This window comes from Mastigoproctus giganteus, chromosome 3 (assembly GCF_048544385.1).
Source record: "Mastigoproctus giganteus isolate SK-2022 chromosome 3, ASM4854438v1, whole genome shotgun sequence".
Lineage (NCBI taxonomy): Eukaryota > Metazoa > Arthropoda > Arachnida > Uropygi > Thelyphonidae > Mastigoproctus > Mastigoproctus giganteus.
The window spans coordinates 85,274,307-85,294,184 of NC_143577.1; the positions used below are offsets into that span (position 1 = coordinate 85,274,307).

The 19,878-nt window shown below is 38.0% G+C and overlaps 1 protein-coding gene across 1 annotated transcript in view; it reads right to left on the reverse strand.

Moving 5' to 3' along the window:
- Positions 1-19,878, reverse strand: part of LOC150088123 (uncharacterized) — a 146,150-nt gene that overhangs the window by 108,513 nt on the left and 17,759 nt on the right. The window lies entirely within an intron of this gene.

Genomic DNA, 19,878 nt, shown 5'->3' on the forward strand with positions numbered 1-19,878 from the left:
TTCATTATTTATTTAGACTAGTGTGTTCGTTTTTGTTGATACGTTCCCTGAGTAACGCTTTATAATATAAACAGCTGTTTAGGTTCTTCAAATTTAAGTTTCAACTCAAATTTGACAAACCTAATGGATTAGACTGAAAAACAGCTCGTTAGTTAGGTTCTGGTATTTTTATGCGCCATACAGTGATAGATATTAACACCCACTTGTAGATACCACAATATTTCGTGTCTGTCTTGAGTGAAATTAAGGAGTGAGATTATCCAGGGGGACTAAGGATGTTTATATGTGTCTTTTCCTACTCACTATGAGATAGACACGATCGCCCTGAAATTATCGGCAAATACTTTTCTTTATCAAGTCTTCTTGAAAGTTATAAACCAGTGTATAAATGGGCTACTTGTATACACGAAAAATCAAAGGATAATATATGAAAAATCGAAGAGAACTGTGCACCAGACAGATAAAAAGACTTTGAACTTTCATAAGGAATTAACCTTTTGATTTAAAAAAAATAATCGGTTATTAACGTTGTAAAAAAGAACTTCTTAGGAGACACGATTAGAAATTCATTTAACAGAGTGTTATTGAGACAGCATAAGTCAGTACCAATTGGTGAATATACGATACCTTTTTAGATATAAGTAGAGTGTGTATGTATGTACATCCCCCCCCCGACGTGGCATTGATTCAGCAAAGATGTCGGAAGCGTTCGAGAGGTATGGCCAACCAAGCTGTGTGTAATGCGGCCAGCAATGCAGAGGTATGCAGGTGATTGGTGTATCCAGAGGCCTGATATGCCTTTCCATAGTGTTTCACAAGTGCTCTATGGGATTGATATCGAGGGAGTTCGGAGGCCAATCGATATGCTGGAAATCAGAACTGTGTTCCTCAAACCATTCCTGCACAAAAAGTGCCCGATGACGTGGCGCATTGTCATCTTGGAAGACACCATCGCCATTCGGGAAAGAAATGTAACATAGCGGGGTGTACACAGTCAGCAAGCAGTTGACGACAGCGGAGACCACTAATACTTGCTCCACATGCACCAGGGGTTCAAGTTCCTGCCAGTGAAACATGCCCCACACCATACAACCGCTCCTACCGGCCTGCACTTTTGATACCATGCATGATGGATCAAGACCCTCATGTTGTTGACGCCAAATCCGTACACGACCATCCATGGTGTGGAGTAAATAACGTGACTCATCCGACCAGCACTCCGTCTTCTAACGTCCAACTCTTTTCACCAGGCGAGTCTTTTATGCCGATGAACTTTGGTTAAGCGAGGATGCCGTAGGGGTCGTCTGCTGGTATAATCCATACGTGCGAGCGTGCCACGCATGGTCATGGCAGATAGTGTTCCGTATTGACCCAAGTTGTATTGGGTAGTCAACTTTTGAACAGTGCTGCGCCTGTTCACCTGTACGGGTCATCGGACCCGGCGCTCACCTCTAACTTCAACCATTCCCTGACCTTTGCAATTTTTCCGTCGAATCGTTGTTTGACCATTTTGACGCCAGTCCTGGTACACTTTACCTCCGGCGGCTCTCGAACACCCCACCAGTTAAGCCGTTTGGAAAATCGAGGCATCAGCTCATCGAGCACCCACAATCTGTCCTTTATCAAAGTCCCATAAATCCTTCCTTTTACTACCTGCTGAACCACTGAAACCTTATCTATGCTACGTAGGTCGACTAACTCCGCACTCCCGTACCTCACGTGGTCAACGGGTCGCATTCACTTTTCATTAAGGGTGGTCATAATTCAGTGATCACTCAGTGTATATACTAGTGTTCAAAAGTTAAGCGAGAGATTACCAATAACTCAATAATCAGTTAAACATTGTAAATAAAAATCATGGAACGGTAAACTCGAGGCATCATCACAATTAGCTATTAAACTAGAAAGATTACAGATATCGTTGAACGCAATGAGACGGCCAGGAATACAAACAGATTTTTTTTTTTTTTTTTTAAGATTTAGGAAGATGATTGACCAAGGAATGCCTTTAAGCAAAAGACCGAGTTATAATTTCTTTCGGTCTAGACAAGAATACTGATGTCTCATGAATTCATTCGTTTGATGGAAAATTAATCAGGGACAGAAGAGCTTTATCTTAGAAGTGCGGAGAAAAACCCCACGTGCAGGCTAAGATCTGATAATGATGCAGAAAAACAAAATCAACTGTATACTTAAATATATGAGAGTCATCTACAATATAATTCTCCCCATTATTCAATATATATATATATATATATATATATATATATATATAATAAATAAATTTCGGGTGATCTAAATTAGCTTTCTCGTTTCTGTTGTAGCGTTTCTTACATGTAGCGCACGAGTAATCAATCATCAAAATGGTGTAAGGGATAGTGATGCGTACTGCAAACAAGTTTTGCTGTTGTAGTTTATAACAGCAAAGAAAAAGCGAGTAGAAAATATTCACAGAAGGCTAAATGCTAAAGAGGAAGTAAAGTGGTTTTCCTCCGCTTTTTCCATGACCACTCGTGACACCGAAAAGTGTCATTTTAGAGGGCGTCATTGACAATATGGGAGGGAAAGTCAGAAGTGGACATTTACAACTTAAAGTATCTGAAGAGGTTCAATCATGAATAGCCATAGAACCAGTTTAAATATGGCAACGCATTTCCTTACATGTATTAAGCCCAGAAACGTAAAACAGTTCTTAAACAGCTAAAAAGGAAGAGATATTAATATTAAATAACAGCAGTCGTGAGCAAAAAATAACTCGTAAACAAAACCATTTAATAAGACCTCTATTTTTCATTTCTTAAGAGTCATCATCGTCGACGAATTTATAGTAGAATAGTTTTTGAAAAGTGCCGCGATAAGCAATTTAAGCTTCCATAAATATTGAGACACTTCTCCTTTAACTAACAGTAATCAGAACAAGGCTGGTGTTATCTCGGACCTTTCTTTCGTTCGCTTGAGAAGCGAGGTCAATAAATTGTCTTGCATGGAAAATTATCCATCACTTTTGTGTCGCAGACCGCAGCAATTCTTTTTCATTACTTCAAGTACAGGTAATTATATCCTGTCAGGCAGCCGGGAAACGGTTGCCAAGCAATTATAACGTCTTAATACTGTAGCAGCATCCGCATAATTACGGGCGCTGAGAAAAAGGATGAAACTAGGATGTCTGTGCGCTATAAGTTTTTCTGTATTCCAAAGAAATTAAAACCCACCTTGTTGCGCGTATAAGGAAGGCAATTACGAAGTCAGTTGTTTGTACTTTAGGAGTGTCACCAGGAAAGACAGAAACAGCAATGTAAACAATATAATGAGACAAGTCACATCTTAATCATTGCTGAATATTTTTATAAAGGAAACTGAAGCAAGTTTGGCGTTCCAAGCGTACACAGTAATCAATAGCAATATAAGTTACATCAGTAAGAAGATTCTCATCTTTGGCTGCTGAAGAACATTTTCATAAAACTCCTTGATGGAATTTAGGATTTCTAGAACATATTAGACCTCTTCAAGTAAGATTTTTGTAGTAAAATATAAGAATTTTTATATCTTTTAGTCTGCGTGTGCTGCGAATGATAAAATACATCCAGTATAAAACAATTGCTTTAAACCTTGCGAGATTGCACAGACCCTAAAGCTATTAGTACACATGGTAGGTGAGGTGAATGTACCAGTGGCAGGAGCTTAAATCAGTAAAAGAAATTTTCTCCGAGCAAAACTAGCTCAAACACTATGAATAAATAATTTTAGTCCTGAAAAGGCACTTAATTGGATTAGTATCCGGGAAATGTGGAACCCTAGGGAGATTTTGTCAAGTTAGTTTAATGTTTGTCAAACCAATGAACAACCGAAGCTGGATGTCCTTTTAGGGATCGGCTTCTAACGCTACGCTGGAGAGTTATAAAACTATTACTGGTGGATTATATAAGATTACAACAGATGTTTGGCCAGTGTAACGTACAACAGGGAGATTATATCTGATAAACAACTATGACTCAATCTCCAAGTCTTTCTTTACATCTCATAGTAATGACAATAGGAGGTGCAAACAGCAGGGGAGTACGTGATATTACAAAAGAAGTACAAACACTTGGGTACATAACTCGTGACGCTATGTTTTATGGATGGCAAAATTTATTTCCACTGATTCACTTATTACATTTGAAAAGAGGAGTAGAGAAACATTATTCTCATTAGTCGGTTATTGATAAAACAATCCTGTACAGACGTTTATCTGGGAAGGTGGTACAATTACATCAACTGGAAGGTTTCATCTACAAAGATAAATCAGATATTATCAAAGTCTCGACCACTCCTGGAGCTTTGTGATATTGACTCGTTGAATTTAATGAGTTAATTAATACGTTTGAGAAAATGGCTCTGATATTATAAGCATACGGATAGCGATTGAACCAATTGTGTGGTGGATTGTTTTAGTTTGATCAAACGCAGGCCTTTTCTCTCCCCCCCATCATCACCCTCACCCAAATGTTCTTTGATTCCTCTGACAGGAAAATTGAACGAAATACGTATAAATAAAAAAAGGATGTCACCAAGTGTGGAAATTTTCTATTAAATGAACTGCGACATTAAACTGGAATGTTAATTTTGACCATTGTATCACTAATATCTTTATTTTGATAATAAATATTTCTGAAAATTTGACTTTATTGAAAGATAGAGAATATGTGCTAAAAATATCAGGAGTCAGTAGTATAAGTTTAATATTCTTCCTTTTTAAAAAGAATCTATACCAAGGTAGTACTTTAAATCTTGTAGATTAACTTTTATGCATTGTCGTTAATTATAGTGATGGAGCATGGATGCCAGGCTTAACAAGAGATCCTAGGTGGAGAGTGTAAGCTCCTAGAATATGATGATTTTGGCAAGAGCTGTGCGAGGCCATTGTTAAATTAAGTCAAATATGCATCGATTTATTGGTTGTGATTTCGTGTATTAAAAATCGCTTTGGTCGAGGCTGATTCTATTCCAGACCTTTTTTCAGAGATAAAGAAGAAAAATGGGCAAGTCTGAGTATTCAAAGTACGCGTATTTATTTAATACATAGGCTGTCCGAAAAGTCTGGAACTAATGACGTTTCCTCATCGATGGATTGGGAGTAGAGGAGTGGGCACCACAATCACCTGACCTTAACCTGCTGGACTTTGCATTTTTGGGGATTCCTGAAGGCACAGGTGTATGCTGTAAAAATCAGAGATCGTCGTCATCTTGGTTCCAGAATTTTCAGATACCCTGTAATTCTGCGTTAGAGGATATCCCGGTTACTATGTAGGAGAAAATTCCTGACTGATGATCAATATTTGTACAGAAGAGTGTTTAAAACGTTAACAAAACTGAATATAAAATAAAATTAGTGTTGACAGCTTTCGTTTTATCGTTAACCTAATGAAGCTGGTGGGATGCGTACTAATGGAAATCGTTCATTTTAGTAAAGTCAAGGTTCAATCATTTAAGCGTGATTGCGAGGAATTCGCAATCTTAACTTTCTGGAATGAACATGGAATGAGATTGATCGTGAGAGTTCAGATTCTTGAATTTTGCATGATTTTACCTGAGTATGCTTGGAGAGCGCGAAGTTCCAGTATGGTCTTCCGATTCCCAAGTGTCATGAATTTAACAGAGGACAAAGTTGCATGAGGCAAAACATTGGTTCTTTAAAAACAAGCTATTAATTAAACCTTTTGTGTACCATTTTTATTTGGTTAATTCGATTGGTTTCGAACAGATTTCTGATCTGGAAGTCAAATGTAATGCTTCAGCAATATTTTGAATAATAAATTAGCATTTCGAGGATTATGAAACTGAGAGAAGTATCAAAGAGAATGACTAGCTTAAGTGCCAAACAATTATTTGTAGCCTGCTCTGTGAAGACATCTATTGATTCCTGTTGTATTCTTTTAACTTAATTAGTTCTAATACATTAAAGGAATTTTAGCATCTGCAAACTTAGCTATTCTTTTCCATTGATATAGATTATTGAAAGGTCGGCGATAAAGTGCTGAATAGCAAGTGTACTGGCAAACAACCGTGGTAAACGCAGCGATGAGGGATAAATATCAAATGAGTTGGATGGTTTAACTACAAAAGAAATTGATGATTGAAATTAAGTAAGTTTTTCAGTTCACTGAAAAAATATCTTTGCAGGGTGTGAAAGTTTATGAGACACTCCAAGAAGCCAATGATCTCTTATTAAACCTGTCGAAAAACTATTAAATTCTGATGAAAATAAATTTTTCTAACAAAATGAGCACCCACGATGAATTTAACGATGCACTTTTACCAAAATATATAACTTATTGCGCTGTTTGCTATTAAATTAGGAGCGAGAAACGTTCTGTGTGCTGCTACTGATATTGAAAATCGAGGTTTCACACCTGAAGTCAAAGTGACACTGTCAGTTGAAGGTGTCAAACCGCAAAGAACAGTCACGACTGTTTCGTGCCATTCGAGTTAACAACCGCTGTCGTGGTTGCGTGTAGCAGCTGCTTTACACAGCTACCAGTGCTGAAAGCAGTCTTGAGAAGTACCGGCAAACTCAGCGAGTGGATTTCTCTCCCTCCTCGTGTTTTCAGAAACAAATAAGTGTTTGCTGTGTGATGGACAAGTAACAAGTCGTGCACTTGAATCTTGCCGTTTCTGGTAATATTCTTTCAGCGCCCAACATGTACTAAAGCCACACGTTCTTATATGAGAAGAACGTATCTTGAAAGTTTGAACTAGTTCCTCGTGTCGAGCTCTGGTTTCCTGGAATATTCGCTAAAATTAGACGCACTAAAGTGCGAGTTTCTTCGAAAAGCAGACGGAAAGTCTACTTTAGAAAATTTGGACTTCACCTATCTCTGATCTCTTAAAAAAAATCTTTTCCCCATTTACACAGAATTTCTTCTGCCCATATCCAAAATTTAATTGTTAAAAAATTTCCAATAACCGGTTAATGCTATCATCTGATTGGACGGTTCATTGTCAATCAAACTATGTATGTCTCTCATTGGTTTGTACTGAATGACTGGCAGTAGGGTTAATCAGATTTATCCTTGTCATAAAGGGTGGTCTGATAGCAGTTACGTTTAATTTATCTTACACTTTCAAATTCAATGAAACTGAATCCCGATTACAGACAGCCAGCGCTCTGAATGAACTGTATCCGATGTTTCTGTTTCAACCGATCTACCATGAAAATTTCCAGATACTACACTAGGGCAACCATTACTGAACAGTTCAACGCTGGTGATAAATAACTGCCATCATAATGTGTATCCATTCTACAATAAACTTTGAACAGTAAAACACCGAATTGCAGTGAACCGTTCAAAATAACAATCCAATCTGAAAGAGAAGCTACCATTTTGAATAGTGATTGTAACCTCCAATTCTGCCAACTTTATATGCATAAATTTATATCGTGGGTACTTAAATGCCACGGAAAATTAAAATTCATGTCATTGACCCACTCTCGGCAAAATACCGAGTGCCGTGGCGGTGACAAAGACTCGCACCCGTTCTTTTCACACATTCTATAAAGGAACGTGGATGGAGTAATGCGGCGAAGCTCGTTTTACAGGGGAAACTGCTTGCAGATGTATTAAAGACCAAGTGGTAAAATGGCAACGGTTATCGCTTAACGATTAACTGGCTCTTAAATACTTCTTATCTACTACACACAACAAAGCATAAGTCCAATGTCCAACGCACTCTCTACGTTCTTAATGAGTTTCGTAGTTTAATGAAGTGTGGTGTTACCAAAATGTTATGAAGTTTCCAGTCGGAATAAATTGTTAATAAATTTACACAGATTGATCTCGCCTGGTATTCAAATGTTCCACGCCCAATCCCCGAGCACAAATTCTGTCAACATACACACCCTGATAATTACAGCGCGCGCAACTCGAATATGATTAATTGTTACGCCCCCCGCGTGTAACATCGTACCTACCAGTTCGGAAACAATATCGTGACGTTATGTTCACGAGATAATTAGGACATTGTCTGTGGTACACAAGACTTTATGAAACGGCGCGTGCTGGAATGACATCATAGTATGTCACGATCTAGTTTTCAAGTGAGTCATCAGCTGTTCGTACGCTTAATTAATGGTTATTTCTTTATGAACACTTCTCATACAACGCTCGCAAATATAATAATTTTGACACTCAGATTAATCTTAGGGGGTGGTCTGATAGCGGAAACTTGTGAATCAATTTAAGACTTGAAAATAATGCGCAAATAATTGAATAAGTAGAGCTTTTATGCACGAGGACTAGTGACTCTTTGGATGCGGGTACACTTGAATGACGGTACTTTGGAAAAAAAAGAATAAAAGAAAAGAGCGAAATAGTCAACATTTACTCAATTTTAGCTGTTTATGCATGTTAAGAAAGCAAACATCAAATGCGAAAACATATTTTTATGAAAGGGAACTCAAAGCAGCATTAAATTCTTCGGAAAAATACTTCATAAGCAGCTATCATTTAACTAAAGTATGTTCAAAAAGTGCAGTACGCAGTCCCTTCGATTATACGATTTTCCTTTCAGAAAAGGCATTGCATAACTCCAATTTTCGAGATATTCTTCTCTCGTTTCGGTTGTCTGAAGTCACTGACTCTATACCGAAACTTGATAGCAAGAATTTTACCCTGGACTGAAATTCAAGATTCTTAATTGACAAAGAATACCATGTTGCAATGGATGCAAACATTCAGCTCAGAAGGTTTTATATGATTGAAGAAAATGGCAAAGGATGTCTGGAAAAGCTCTATGATGAAGTGTAGTCACGATCAATTGATTTCTGTTGGTTCCAAAAAGACTGATAATCGACTCTTCGAAAAAAGCCTGGATGTCAAATGAGGGAAGAAACCTCGCACAGAAAACGTGTAAAATATACTGATGACTTTATAAAGATTGATACATCGAAATGTGATGTGCATGTTGGACGCTTCAAGGTAATTGCTAAACCTTGTTGCAAATAGCGTCGTCCATTTCCTGGTTTCTAACACCATCAGGTAGGCCTCTCGCAGCCAAGCGGTCCTGATCTTGCCTCGTGTCTTCCTATTTCCAGTAATGAAGAGTAAATTTTGTGTACGCCACTTCGGGACCAAAAGTGAGACCTCAATACGGCCAGTAAAATTTTAAAAGTTTTAATGGAAATTTCGAAGAATAGTCCTCACCAAGACGCGAAAGAAACCTTTGTATAAATACGCTAAATTCAGAGGAAAGTACGTTGATCACGAATTAGTGCAAGGTATTTTATACAAAAAAAATCGAGCAGTCTTTGTCTTAGTATTTTTATTATTTAGCAAATATCACTGTGTCTAAGGTTGGGTCTTACACGTTTTAGATTTAATAAACTATATTGATGAATTCTCAGGTGCAGATGTTTATAAAAGTAGCTAGAAACAGAAAAGGAGAGTGCACAGATACAATTTTACTTCTCCTTACACTTTTTGCCTGCTTCTTCCATTATTCTCAAGAATCCATAAAGACAAAAAAAAATCTACCAAGTGCAACTTCCGATTTTAAATAATCTTAAAAGATGTCTTTCTAGGAGAAGTCTTCAACATCAATTTGGAGAGAGATTTTTGAATTAAAGCCGAAAAAGAAGATACTCGGAAAGTCAAATTAAATAGATTAGGCTTCTATTGTACAGAAAACAAGGCTTTTTTTTTCTCCCTTGAAGGTATACACTAATTTGTACTGCAGTAATGAAAGAAACTTCTTTGTACCACGCAGCCCGAGTTCCAGAACACTGGTCACCACTTAATCTTATAGAATTCTGTTTGTACAGCAACACGGCGACGTAGGAATTTAATAATGAACGCGAGCTGCTTCTTTTGCACACAGAACTACACTTTGATCTAATTTCTAATAGAAAATGTTGTACAAGAGCAAAGCTAAAAAAAGCAGCAGGCACTCAAACAATATGAACAGAGAGAAGTAATTTGTGTTCTAAATGAATTACAGCATACAGGGAAAATCTAAAGGATTTTTTTTGGTCTCAGGTAATTGTTTTGGCGAATAATGATCGCAATATATCTTTTTTAAACTTTGTCCTTTCTCCTTGTGTCTAGTTTGCGAGTTGTTTCTTAAAGATAAAATTTGTTCGTGATCATTATGACGCGTGTTTCGCAATTTTAAGATTACCCTCGATTTTTTTTTTAGATTAAAGATTTAATTATTCAATTTCTATTAAATTACTTCGCCATTAAGGTCATTTAGCTATTTAGGATTTCTTGTGAAATTAAATCTAAATTTGTTTATAATTATCAAAGTCAAAATTTGCTCTAGATAGCCATTTGTTTAAAAATACAGGATAATTCAAAAAGAAGTAAACACTTAAATCCCTGCAAAGGGATTTTGAACCCAAACCTCTTCAATGTATAGCGCCACCTAAACTTCCACGGAGACCATGCATATGGAAAATTTTCAAATATCAAAACAATAGAAACTGATTTTTTTTTAAAATCCTACTTGGAATGTAATTTCTGACCTCCACCAGAGCACAGATATTGTTAAAATGGCTTCTTCATGTGAAACGGCGTTTTGTTTCATTCAGTTTGCCAAGACAAAGTCAATGACCAATGCGTAACATCATAAGAAAATGTCTGTCTGAATTTGTCACTGAATTTACCATTTCGTACACCCTAATATAAAGCGTCCAGAGCTTCTCTATCCATCTGAATGTGAGTATCCCAAGAATAATAATTGCAAATTGTGTTTTGAAGCGTTACTTTTGTTTGAATCTCCCTATAAGTTAGGGTTAAGGCTATTTAAGATTTTTTGTCTTAATTTCTTCAAGGCGACTTTTATTACATAATTTAACGATTTTGAAATCTGTTGCTTATTTCAGTTAAAGTTAACTTTGGCTGTACGATTCTGAAATTGGGTCCTCTGGCCCTGCCTCTTATCTAAACAAGAACCACGGATTTGGTTGCTAATATGTTTCCAGAGGGTTCCCAAGAAAATTTGGGCACCATCCCCTGGACACATCTGATGACTGTAAGAAATGCCCTTACTTTAGCACGGCCTAACAGCGCGAATAGATGCCCCAACTGCATCATCTTTAACCTCCGGACCAAAGAAGGCGAGAAGAGATCATCTTGACTCGCTTTCCGATGCAGCTAACTCTGATAAACCTTAATTGTCTGAAAGATAAGTTTTCTAAATGGCCTCAAGATCTCAACAAATTACGGCATCCATCCGAATAAATTCTGTGAAGATAAGCTCCGCAGAAAGAAGCCCATGGAGAACTATTATCAGCTGATGAATCTGTGATGGACACTTTCACCTTAATGCCTTCCACAAATAGATGGTTAAAATTCTCTGAAGTTGCAAACTGTTTGGAATATTATATGAAGAATAACTTTTAGTTATAACGACTCCGGATCGAATTTAATCATAACTGGTAAGAATCCTTGGTTTAAAACCACATTAATATTTGCTTTAGAATTTCTACGCTAGTTCACACGAAGTTAAAGCACCACTTTTAAGGAGAACAACAACGTTCCGAAACAAAGACTTTGAATTTACAGAAACTAAGAAAGGACTACTGTATATTAGCCAGAAGTGATATTATTTTGGGACTGTACCCTTGTAAGGAGTTAGTTCGAAACAGCAGTATTAAAGGATGCAGAAGAGATTAAAAGCACCTGTAGAACGTCAGAAACTATAAGCCTGTATCGTGCTTCATTCAAACATTGTCCTTAAGCATTGGACTGGATTCATTAATACAACACACGCAACCATTCTTGGTCAGGTAAATATTTTACATAGAAATTGCAAGAGAGTTAAAGCTTATGTTAGAAGTAGTCAGAGTACTCGCAATCCCTGGCAGTGTACAGAACACTGTGTAAACGCGTGTGGAAATTGACACAGCACCATTGAAGCGAAGCTTCAGGAACAGCTGCAACGAACAAATGTAAGTCGAAGAAGAGAGTGAGGCAACTAATAAAGATATCCGGTGTTGATATACTGCGAGATGAAACAATACGAACATCCTTAGATGGAGGCTGCGACAATGGAAAAGAAGAAAACTGTTCTTATTCCTACGAGTTATTTGCACGAAGGACGAAAAACAAGTGACAGAGAGAGATCGAGATTGAATCTGCTGCAATATTTATTGTTCATTTTCAGTGTTTATCAGAAGTAGCGAAAAGTATTTTCTTGTTTGTGAAGAGCGTAGCAAAGGGCTCTCCTCCTCCTCCCTTAGCGTTAGAATCAATAAGATGAGAGTTCATACGATAATAGCCACTCATTCAGTCCCTATCAGGATTAGTATTTATTTCCGTTAGACTACGTATGCTTGTTATTTGTATGGCGCCCAAGGGATAACAGTGAGCCCCAACGTCTCCACAACAAAGTAATTGGATGTTGCAGGGGACGGGGTAATATATTCCTTAACTGTTTAGGCCTAGATCAAATAGATGCAGAGTGAGGGAAGATTACATCAGGGATTGGGAGTGTGTTACATTCGTAAAGCCACTGTTTACCAGGTGACTAAGACTGTGTGTGGCTCTTAATCTATGTCTGTCCTCTATTACTTTCTACCTATTGTCCACGCCACTGCGAAACAAGGTCGAATTAGCCGGAGTAGCCTGCAAACAAATGACCCGTTTGCTCAATGGTACCTTTGCCCTCTGACTGGCAGAGGTCATAGCTCATTAAGCGGAGTCAGCGGTGCATGATTCATCGGGCGACAGTTTGCGAGCGCAAGAGAACGTTAAGCCTCAGGGAATCGTAGCAAACCATCTCCTCGGTCGGCAAACCTCTGTCGAGAGATCCGCTAAAGAGACACGGCTCTGACATTAAAATGTCCTCGGGGAAGGAGTGGTTCGGGCTACGTGGACAGAAATCTGGGAGCTTCGGTGATGTTTGGAGTACATTATTCCATGGGGGATGAACAAATGGAAAAAGGAGATAACAGTATCGCGGGGATGGTGATGATGGAGGGTAAGGACAGAAGAGGTCACCCCCCGGCTGTCCAGCGGTAAATTTTGCTTGATATAGAGACATCACCCATGTTTGTGTGCATTCCATATCCCTCCCACATTCCTACTCCGTCTACCCCCTCTCCCCAACGCAGAATTCTCAGTTCCATCCAGTAGTACAAAAGAAAACATGTCAATAAACATTTCATAAAATTTTAACTCCAAAACTTTCTTTTGATGCAATTCATTCCCTTTCTGGTATCAACTCTGATCCACTTAAGTTTTAGTGCAGGACCGTAAACTGCTCAACACGTGTCTCGTGCAGCTTCTTGTTTTCACGGCCTCCAAAGGCTTGCGGAATATACCCAATGGAAATCTTGGAGTAAGCATAAGCGTGCAAGTCACGCTTAAAGTGTAAGCTATATTTTAAGCCATAAGTATTACGTGCGCCGTCTGGGGATGAATATGTTGGGGAAAAGAACAGATGAGAATAGGGTAGGTAACTGTATGTGTCTAGTGATGGCGTCGAGATTTTAGGTTCACAAGTTTGATGTTCAAATAAGCGACGTAACGCGGTTGTAGAAAAACGCTGACGTCTTTTAACTACAGTTTGTCCAATATTTTATTGGACATTACTGAATTCCAAGTTATCACGCTCGCAGAACAGTTGGTGTGGCTGTACGAAGAAACAGGCGCACGAGAGGAGAAATTTCATTTTTATAAAGTCCCATTACGTCATGTTAAGCGATATTTACAAATCACGCTGTGAACTGACCATAGACAGCTCACGTTCAACAAGCACGTTTTACCTTTTGGACTTGTGAATCAGTGCAACATTTAAGTATGATTAAGTAGTGGTAATTTATCCGGAAAGAAAATGCCCTAACTTTGAATTCTTCTAACTTCGGAAAGTTTTATATCAACAACGAACTTAAAATTTATTGGGTGCATATTTATTAATTATATTGTTTTTGAAGGAAACATGGGCTCCAAAATTCTTGTTGGATTCCATGTTTGTTCCATTAATTTTTCTCTTCTGATGTTTTGTTCTGTTTCCAGGTGGCCTGGTACATGAATAACGCCATCGAGACAGATAGTTTACACCATAACATCCACTTCTTTTGTTACGAGTTTAGCAAGTATGGTAAGTTTTATTCCTTGCAATCTGCGTTTCCATGGTTTAACATTTAAATTTATATGTAAGATTACCCTGGAGATGACGTGTTTGGCGAGTTATTTTTTATTTAATCACCTTAACATCCGATATTTCGGCTGCTTCCTTCTTAATTTGGTTTAGAGGGATGAAAACCAGAGCAGATCCCAATTGGGTGCAAGCATGTTGTAAAGTATGGAATTTGTCCAATAGGCTTTATATATAATTGGAAGACAGCTGAAGAAAGTTTCTATATCGGAAAGAATTCTAGGAGGGTCAAGGTCATTTACTAGTTATTTGGGAGTTACAATACGGTTAGAATTAAGTTCTTCGAGCAACAAGGTGGGACCATGGTGTCCTATCCAAGATTTATTCCAATATTTGCTATAGCGATAGTGGATGGTCATAAAACCTCTGTATAAGGCGATTGTAAGACCACACTTGATATTTTTGATTATTTTTGGTTCAGTGCCAAACACTTGGACACAGATGGACACTTCCTTCGAATGGGATGCAGACTTGACAGCCGAACACCTTAGAGGAGATTTTTATTGAGAAAGCGTGGACGTAAAATGAATGAGGGTAGAATTTTGAATGTTATAAGTTATTCCGGAACTAGGTCTCATAAATTAAAATTACAGGGTGGGGTGAAAGGTTAAGACTGAATTCCGGGAAGTTTTCTTTTAGACAGAATTGTTAATTACTGAAACAAGTTGTCTCATTGGGCAAAGCTTGGGGAAATTCAAAGCTCAGCTGGACAGATATCTGCGTGAGGGGAGTCAAATAGGTGGTTTATTTTATTTTTCTTTTTTTCTTTTTGTGGGTGCAGTAAAAGCCTAGGGATTTCTTGCAACGTACGGCTAATACCGATATTATTCCATGACTCTTTCATGGTATAATTCTGCCTCCTCTCATCAGCAAACTCTTTGTCTAAGAAACTTGTTGCTTAGTAAGCAGTCAGCCCTACGAATTAATAAGTGAAAGGCATTCGGAATGAGAGAGAAAACGGCAGCTGACGAATGACCTTCAACTGCGTATAGACTCTTTCTCCGTTAAAACTAGGGTAACAGACTTTTAGGCGAAATTCGGGTCCCTTTAACATACTGACTCGAGAAATACTTAAAATTGTGCTGAATTATGAATACAGAATTCTTAAATTATTGATGTTAATTATGAAATAGTAAATATTTAAAAGTTAAGTATTTTAGGGAACTTCAAGCATACACATCTATTCCCGATCGATAAGTAGTTGCCGAATTGTATGCTTACAGGTAAGAGCAATTCGACCAAGTTTCCGATTTTTCGCTTTAGATACGTGCGACATTAGAATACAAGCAAAAATCTTTCAGTTCAATCAAAGAATAGAATCTAAACGAGTTCTCCAAATGTTTCCTTCCTGTATCAAAGAAAAAAAAAACTATAAAATATGTTTGCAGGAAGAATATATTTCGCATAGCTTTTTCTTGCTTCTTTTTTCCCCCTTGAGATCGCCTTAACCCCTGGCACCATCTGACAATACCCCGGAACAAGCCCAGACCCAACATCCACAGTTGCTAATGCTTCTCTTTCTTCTTTTTCCCTATTCAGAGCGGCACTTGCTCGTACCTCTGGTAATAACCGAGGGCACGAGCCGGCTCCCTGCCACCAGCCGGAAACTCCATTTACGTGTAAATCAGGATTCGAACACGCAGAAGGAATTCGGGTTTTGTTGGTAGCATCCAGTGTCATGTTTATGTCTTGAGGAGCGACAAGCACGCACAAACACACACGCACAAAGACAATTTTGGTCACAGGTGCGGTAACCATGGAGAACTTCTGATTCCGTGTGCTGTGGATCAATCAAATAGACAAATCGCATCTTCCGGGAACCATCTGTGCTCTTGTCTGAATATCTAGATGGCTGCAGGGTAATTTACATTGGTAACCTGGTTTCGCTTAAGTGCGCATGCCCAAAATCACTAATCTCGTAGAGATATTTGACGCATATCCTTTAATCAGATTACTTTGTAGGACTATCGTCGTTCACAGATTGCACAATTAGCATAATACGATGAATATTTAGCTTCAAAATTTGGAATAATACAAGGTGTAATAGCAAAATTCATTACAATAGGCTGACGGACATAAGAACGCATCAACTTTCGTGCATATTGCGAGGAACTTGGTTGAAAAAAGGAGAAAAACTTTTCTCTGGAGAGAGGGGTGCCCATGGATACCTTATTTTATAATACAATTAATAAAAATTCAGATAATCAGAAAAATTCAGAAGAACTCAAGATTTTCGATTGCAGTATTGCTGAATTAATAAAAATTTACACTTTTAGTTGAACTGTTGGATAATTATAGTCAAATTGATTTTTTTTGTGATGAAAGGCGCTCCCCATTTGGAAGTTAAAATTTGTTTGGAAAAAAGGAATTGCTTTCGGATGGATGCTTTAGAATTCTTAACAGGACACGAATAATTATGATTCATATGAGAGTTGATATTCATAGGAATCTATGAATTTGAATACTGTACTTAATATTGAAATTGCATTATACAGATTTCTAAATAGAGCTTTCCGATACTAATTATTTGGTTTCGTGTTTTAGTTTTCACGTTAACTAATTATTTTTTTTAAAACCAAGATGCATCAGCAGGTGATGGTCTACTGAACCTGGTATATTCCACAGAAAGCAGCTGAGCGCAAATTTTACATATCACGAACCTGTTTTTAAAACTGTGGTCATGCCTCTTTCCACCCCACGCCGATTTCATTTCATTAAAAGGTTTCTTGATATTCTAGAAAAATGATGGTGAAAAGAAATTGGAGAATAATATATTGAACATATTTTACAAGGACAACTTAAATAACTGCGAGTTTTTGTGGTTCTTAAGAGAACAGCTATAAGCCTGCATCATATTTACAGCGATGTCATCTTAAAAATGATCAATGATGCTGTTGTCATTAATCAATGTTTATTCCTTGGATTTCATAAGTCTTGAATGTGTGGGTAATTTTTTGATAAATCTTTCTCGTTTTATCACTCTCGAAAAACTATAATTTCAAGAAGAAAAATATGAAACTTAAATATAGTCCTCCCTGAAATTTTTGGAGGGATATCCCACATATCATTTTTTTTTAAAACAGAGATATTTCCAATGAAGTATTATTATTTCTTAATACTAATCAATAGAACTCGTGTACATTCAAGGTGTTCATAAAAGATGTGATTTCATTGAGGAGCGCATCAGGCAGGTGAAGACCAAGGGGTAGAAACGGGTCGAAAACATTAAAATGAAATGCATAATTTACCAGCTTAGTTATCCCTCAAAAAAAAAAAACACCCACTAGACTATCTAGTCCGCTTAACACTCAACTACATGAACCATCCTTCAATCACGGTAGGGGGACGCTGAAGGCATGACAAGGTAGGCCCTTATCCCTGCTACAATTAATGCATTTAATTATATTTTATTTTGAAATAATATTTCTAAATTTAATCGTATTAGTCGTCTGCTATGTTTGCTACAATACACATCAGAGGGCAGCACCTATACTTATAATAGAAAAATTAAATATCCCCGATGCAGAAGTCATTTCTGCAATTCATGAGGCAAAAATGGAAATTTTCAATCGGATATATAATCCTCAAACGAGATTGAACATACCAGTTCACCAGTAAATAAATATCAATTATTCTTTTCCATTTTCTGAGACACGAATTCGTAGAGCAGTGCACGAACCACAATCGCATCGTTCGATATTTCCTGTCGGCAACCTTAAACGCCATTGACCGCTCCATAAAACGAAACCACAAATAGATCACATGACACTTAAGGAGAGAAATGCCCATTACAAGCTCATTCCCGCATCTTCTTATACCTACAGCTGAATTACTATATAAAAAAATCGATTCTTTATTCTTTTCACGCAACCGCTCTCGACCTGACATCTCTAAACAAACCGCGCCACTCTCAAAGATTCAATGCATTCCGTATCTCTCAATTACAACCTCTTTCTCGGCTTCTGTACCTCGCACTCCATATCTTAATCCGACCTTCCGCACCGCTTTTCAAGGGTCCCGTTTATTCAACACTGCGTCCATTCGACGCATTTCTTTTCAGCCTCGCAGCAGAACCGCGCGCGGGAGGGGAACCCCTCCCCATTCGCACAAAGGTGTCTTACTCTCCCGCTGCTCCTCGCCATCATTTCCATGTCAATATGGGAGCGCTGTCAACAGCGGTACGTACCTTGGAGACACCTTGACCCTTAACACGTCAGAAGGCTACCCCTCCTCGCGTATACCACTGCCACAGAGCCGGTCCTCTGCTGCGCGAGTGTTACGAACAACTCCAGCTGAAGCATGAGTCAGCCCGCACAACCAAGTCATATTAAGTGGACGCCACTATGGCCGCCACCGATTCCATTCGAAGAGATTATTTAATAACACAGATCACCACTACACGGTTTGTTAATTTAAATTACTGAAGTGTGAGACACATGAGCAGCCGACATACGCTACACCGATACAAAGCCGTAGATGATGGATCCGGAGAAGCTGGTCGATGGGGTAGTTTGACATAGTGACATTTTAATAAATGCATTTATCGATCGTGGTTATTATGCATTAAGGGTCGCTATGTGGAGCAGATTTTTTCAACGTCAACACAGTAACAACAATATGGTACCTTCAACACGACCGCTAATAAAAAAAAACCCGCTAAAGAATGCACCCCCTGTTAAAGCCTATGTCAAGGAATCGGTTTTAATGCGAGTGATTTAAATTCTGGCTGGGAACAGATGGAAATATTAACGTAAAACCCATTGAAAATACAGTCATTGAGTATAAAAAAGGAACCGTGCGATAGTTTATCACTAATATTATTTTTCTGAATACTAATCAGCGATTTATAAATAAAAGGTTTAGATCCGGGTCTTTGAATTTCATTAACAAAATTTCAAATAAAAGTGAAGTGAATACCATTAATAAACGGCTGCTAGCCATAAACTGGCAAATCCGCTATATACATACATATTTTATTACATAGAGATTCAAAGTCATATGAATTACAATGTCATAAAGTGAAATCAATATATAAGATGTCCAAACAACATCACATATTAGATTTAGAAATATAAATTGTGGTACAAGGAACCACAAAGCCATATGACATTATTATTATTATTATTGTTGCTCTTATATTATTTCTTCCTGATTGGGGGATTCCACTCCGTGACTGGTACTTCTACCAAGTACAACACAGGGTGGTTGCATTGTCTGGTGTTACTGTTGGTCGAGGAACTCTCTGACTATCCTACAGGTATTCAAAATTGCGACTTTCTGGAGTTCCTTGTAGGTGTTCTCTGGGAGACCTATTGCTGTTAGGCTGCTATGTAGGATTTTTTTTTTATTTGCTATCAGTTTATTAACACAAGGTTCACCCCCTGTACAGCGATATGGTGCCAGGATCTTTGGCACCATATCGGTGGTCGATACGATGATCAGGATGGTCGTTACTTTTTGCATATGCTACATCTCCTTGACCTGATATCTCAGATGCATGTACTCTATTATTATTATTATTAGCCATATGGTGCAACGAAGCCTGAGACTTATGCTGCACCAGCCAAAAAAAACTGAGTTACCCTGAGAGAGAGAGAGAGAGAGAGAAGTAGAAGGGAATCACCAAGAAAGAGAAGAATGATGATTCTTCTATCAGGACCCTGGGTGTGCCAAGCCCATACTCACCAGATGTGAGCCCCTGGGGTAGATGAATAAGACCAAACGTGACACAAGGAGCAG